Here is a 6,000-nt window from a genome sequence, read left to right on the forward strand (position 1 = left end):
GTGCACCTCACAGCTGCAGTTCATATTTGCACACTGTTCTGTTTTAAAAGAAAATGTAAATAAATGCATTTCATTAAATCCATACCGCCAGTATAGGAATCCCCATTTGCAAGGGAAACTGCATTCACCCTTAGTTCATGAAAGAAGAAGCACATCATAGAGGACATGCTACATTAAATGTAAATGCAACTGGAAGTATGCTGTTGTATTGTTCTTTCATATCTACAGAGCCAATCCTTTCTAAATAAACTAAACTTAGCCTACAACATTGAAATGTGAAAACTGATATCAGAAATCAACAACTTGGAAATCAGATAGTAATTTGACGCCGAAGCCACTTCGAATTGGTTAACTCCTGCTGTTTGGGTTCACGCAGAGTGTAGTTAAATCACAGGATCACAGAATTGTGAGTGTCTATGCAGCTCGCCAAAGGAGCAATTTCTCTCTTCTCCCCAGGACATTGCACATTCTTCCTTTGCAGATCAGAATTCAATTCCTTCTTGAATAGTTTGATCAAACCATCCTCCACCACACACTCACAGACAGTGTATTCCAGTTCCTAACCACTCACTGTGAGTAGGGTGGCACAGTGACTAGCACTGCTGCCCCACAGGGCGGCACGGTAGGGCGGCACGGTAGCACAGTGGTTAGCACTGCTGCTTCACAGCTCCAGGGTTCCGGGTTCGATTCCCGGCTTGGGTCACTGTCTGTGTGGAGTTTGCACATTCTCCTCGTGTCTGCGTGGGTTTCTTCCGGGTGCTCCGGTTTCCTCCCACAGTCCAAAGATGTGCGGGTTAGGTTGATTGGCCAGGTTAGAAATTGCCCCTTAGAGTCCTGGGATGTGTAGGTTAGAGGGATTAGCGGGTAAATATGTGGGGGTATGGCCTGGGTGGGATTGTGGTCAGTGCAGACTCAATGGGCTGAATGGCCTCCTTCTGCACTGTAGGGTTTCTATGATTCTATGATTTCTACAGTGCCAAGGACCCGGGTTCAATTCCCGGCTTGGAGCACTGTCTGTGTAGAGTCTGCAAGTTCTCCCTGTGTCTGTGTGGGTTTCCTCCAGGTGCTCATGTTTCCTCCCACATTCCTAAAGACGTGCTGGTTAGGTGCATTGGCCATGCTAAATTCTCCCTCAGTGCACCCGAACAGGCTGTGGAGTGTGGCAACTAGGGGATTCTCACAGTAACTTCATTGCAGTGTTAATGCAAGCATACTTAAGCTTGAAAAGATATTTCTCATATCACCATTGCTTCTTTTGTCAATTATGTTAAATCTGTGCCCTCTTGTTCTTGATACTTCCACCAACGGGAACAGAGGATGATAGGCAGCTTCCCCCTTTGAGGGAGAGCTGAGTAATGGTGATTTAACCTGAATGATTCCACCAAGGCCAATCTTCCATGACCAAAAATGGTTCAATAGTAATACAAGAAAGAGCCACACCCACGGTTTACAGCATGCAAATCAATACCCGGAGACCGACAGGATACCGCTCCAGGTTGAAGCAATGTGTTTTAACCCCTTGCTGCTCACTTCCCATTGGGCGGGCCTTCACTCGCTCAAAAAGGGAGTTCGTACCCCACAAAGCCCACAGGGAGATCTATTGATGATCCCCCATGCCCTTCATGGCCATCAAAACACTGGGGGTCACTGCACCTCAGGCAAAGGGTAAGGCTTAAAAGGCGGGGGCCTTCATGGATAACCTCAACCGGTACGGAAATTGAAATCATGCTGTTGGTGTCGCTCACATCATGAATCAGCCTTCCAACAAACTGAGCGAACCAACCCACGGCATGTAAAAGGAGTTTGTTCAAAATTATGTATTGCCAAATACGTTAAGACAATTGGCAAAAGAACCAGAGGGGAGAAGAGAGGAAACGTTTTATGCAATGACTTGATATGATCTGAAAGATGATGTTTGAAAGGATAAGAAAGCAGAGCCAAAGATATGTGTGTTAGGTTGATTGACCATGCTAAATTGCCTCTCAGTGTCAGAGGATTAGCAAGGTAAATGCATTGGGTTACAGGGATAAGGTCTGGGTGGGATTGTCGGTGTAGGCTCAATGGGCTGAATGGTCTCCTTCTGCACTGTAGGGATTCTATGTAGTCACAACTTTCACATGGATATTGGATTGCTCTTTCAAAGAGCCAGTACAGACACAATGAACCAATAGTTCTCCTTCTATGTTGGATGATAGTAAGAATTAGAATAAGGTTTAAGACAATGATGGGAGTTGTGGTAAGTGTCAGAATGCTTTAATGTATGTGGTGATGGCAGAGTGGTTTAAAGTGATATTTGAACTTCAATATGAATTGGACTCGATGAGCTCATGTCAGAAAGGTAAATTTATTGAGAGGAAAGCTTTCTGCAAAGCAACAAGAGAGCAGACCAAATTAAGATTTTATAATGAGAAGTGAGCCAGGGTTATATTGCAAATATAAAAATATTCTGAGACATTATCTAATAGTGCTTGATGTGAATTAAAATCACTTGGGTTTGAAGAAGAGGAACATTAAACAACAAAGTTTTCAGGTTTCAATGAGGCCAACTCAATGTTACAAGACAGGGATTGTCTATGATAAACTGGAAAATCTTTTATGGGGTAAAATGACAATAAGATATATTCAAAAATAATTTAACGTGTTACAGAAACAAAAACATTAAATGCTGGAAATACTCAGCCGTTCAGACATCATCTGTGTAGAGAAAAACAGAGATAACGGGTGGAAATCTCCCAAAATAATTCGAAGTGTCAAATTCACATAAAAACTGGACTAAATCCCTTTTTATTCAGCAGGATTTTCAAAATGAATTTCCCACACTCTGTGCATTGCAGTGTGCACTCGTGTGAATCCCGTTAGAAATCAGTGGGTAGGGCCTTTTCCCGCTGGAGAGGTCAGGGGCATAGTGCTGAGCAGGCCACTGTGCATGCACTGATCTGTCAGCACCGAGATTGGTGCATACGCAGTAGCTCCTCATTACCGGCCTCCCAATTGTTGGCCAGCCCTGCCGGTGGGGGGAGAGGGGAGACTCTAGCAGGTCTGGAGATTTCAGTCCCGGTCTGCTAACGATTGAAATATTCATTAGAATGATTTATACAGCTTTGTGCTGATTTCTGGCGCGGAGCTGATGGTGACTTGTGGAGGCCGTGGCACCCAGTGGGAAGCCCGCTAAATGGCTAAAGCAATGCAGCGGACTGGGAGAATCACCCCCAACATTTCAGGTTTGTGACCTCTCAACACCTGTGTGGGTGCCAACATGGCAGCTCATCAGCGATGGTGAGGCTGGAAGCTAAGAAGAGCAAGGTTATTTAGAAACTCTGTCCTCAGATGAAGGGCATGGAAGGGAAACCTGTTCAACACGGCACGGTAGCACAGTGGTTAGCACTGCTGCTTCACAGCTCCAGGGTCCCGGGTTCGATTCCTGGCTCGGGTCACTGTCTGTGTGGAGTTTGCACATTCTCCTCGTGTCTGTGTGGGTTTCCTCCGGGTGCTCCGGTTTCCTCCCACAGTCCAAAGATGTGCGGGTTAGGTTGATTGGCCAGGTTAAAAATTGCCCCTTAGAGTCCTGAGATGCGTAGGTTAGTGGGATTAGCGGGTAAATATGTGGGGGTAGGGCCTGGGTGGGATTGTGGTCGGTGCAGACTCGATGGGCCGAATGGCCTCCTTCTGCACTGTAGGGTTTCTATGATTACATGTGCTGTGGCACTCTAACTTTGGTCAACTATAGGGTTATTTGTGCTGATGTACCTGCTGAGTTGTCACTGCACATGTCACTGGCTTCCTCAGTAGGGAGACATTCCACAGAACCTGCACCATCACATCATATCTTCACACCGTCTGCCAGCACAGTCATACCTTGGTGGAATCATAATCTAGCTTTGTGTGATGAGATCTGGGCAAGCAGGAGGAGGAAAGAGGCAGAAACAGCAGTCTGCAGTTCCCTTTGGAGGACTGAGGACAAACACGGTGGCACAGTGGTTAGCACTGCTGCCTTTTAACCATTAAGGGAATTAAGGGTTATGGGGAGCGGGCGGGTAAGTGGAACTGAACCCACTATCAGATCAGCCATGATCTTATTGAATGGCGGAGCAGGCTTGAGGGGCTAGATGGCCTACTCCTGCTCCTATTTCTTATGTTCTTATGTTCTCACAGTGCCAGGTTTGATTCCTGGCTTGGATCACTGTCTGTGTGGAGTTTGAACATTCTCCCCGTGTCTGCATGGGTTTCCTCTGGGTGCTCTGGTTTCCTCCCATAGTCCGAAAGACGTGCTGGTTAGGTGCATTGGCATGCTAAATTCTCCCTCAGTGTACCCGAACAGGCGCCGGTGTGTGGCGACTAGGGGATTTTCACAGTAACTTCATTGCAGTGTTAATGTAAGCCTACTTGTGACACTAATAAATAAACTTTAAAACTTTAAAAAAGCACAGCCATGCTTTGCAGGACAGGATGCTGGGCCTCAGACTCCTTCTGGAGCATCAGAGGCAGAAAATTTCCCGAGTGTTAGAGATCCCTGAGGCTTTGTGGAACCATGGGCAGACAATCCATAGTGCTCTGTCGTAGCCAACTTGAATGCAAGGCCTTCTCCATTTAGAGTGTGGTCACGCTCTTGCAGAGCCAAATGTGTCACTACTCTGAGTGGATGCAGGAGCAGAGCGCTGACATGAATTGAAAGAATCATATGGAATGGTGACACTAATGGTGCAGAGATTCAGGGGGTGGATCAGCTGCCTCACAGCTGCTGGCCATATCTAGCATGCAGAGGGACCATGAAGAGGCTAAGGCAGTTGAGGGTGCTGCTGAGGGAGGCTAACCCTCAGGGGGCACTATCATCACCACTCGCATCCTCAACCCTCTAGTTCCTTGCCTATTTTGCTCTCTCCAAATGCATTACCTCACATTTCTCTGGATGGATTTCTACATGCTTCTTTTCTGCCTATCTAACCATCACTGATATCTTCTTACAGTCTACACTCAACCACATAGTCAATTTTTGGATCATCTATAAACTTCCTCATCAGCCTCCTACATTTAAGTCTAATTCATTGATACATATCATGAAAAACAAAGGTCCTTGTAATGAACCCGATGGAGAAAAACCACGTGGAACAGTCTCCCAGTCACAAAAGCCCCTGTTAACCATTGTCCTTAGCTTCCTGCTGCTGAACCAGTTTTGGATACAACATGGATCCAATGGCTTTTTATTTTTCTGTCCAGCCTGCCTTGGATCTTTGTCTAAAGCCTTGCTAAAATCAATACATCAAATTTCTACTTACATCGAATCGATATTTTACCACCTCAAAAATGGCAATCATGTCAGTCAGCCATAACCAACCTTTAACGAATTCATACTGATTGTCCTTGATTAATGCGTGTATTTCTGAAAGCCAATTTATACCGCCCACGAGAATCTTTGCAATAATTTTCCCACCACAAGGTTAGACTGACTAACAATTACTCGGTCTAACCCTTTTTCTCTACTTAAACAATATTACATTAGTAGTCCTCCAGCTCTCCAGCACCATGTCTGTAGCTAGAGAGGTTTGGAAAATGGAGGTTAAAATCTTCATTAGTTACTATGTTGCTTCTCGTAGAAACCTAGGATGCCATGTTCCCCGCTCATTTCCCTTCCCATCATTCCTGAATCCTTGGATCCTTCCTCTTCCCTAGTGGAGTAGAAAGTCTCCTTGATTTGAAACTGAGCACATTTTTGGGAGCGCCAGTCAGAGTTTTAGTCTGCATCTAGCAAGCTGCATCTGTGAGTCCTTGGTGCTGGCACTGTGTTCCTGAAATTGAAAATGTTTCACTATCCAGCACTAAAATCCCTCATCTGAAATGGGAATGTCAAATACAATTTAAAAAATTATACTCCCTCAATCTCTTGAGTCAGAAACTTGTCTCAAGTTCCACAATGAAATGCAACATAAAATCCAAGGTAACATTTCAGTACAATAGTGAGGGAGTACCATACGCTTGAGCTGAAACATCTGCGAAAAGTCTCAC

This window comes from Mustelus asterias, chromosome 3 (genome assembly GCF_964213995.1).
Source record: "Mustelus asterias chromosome 3, sMusAst1.hap1.1, whole genome shotgun sequence".
NCBI classification, from domain to species: domain Eukaryota; kingdom Metazoa; phylum Chordata; class Chondrichthyes; order Carcharhiniformes; family Triakidae; genus Mustelus; species Mustelus asterias.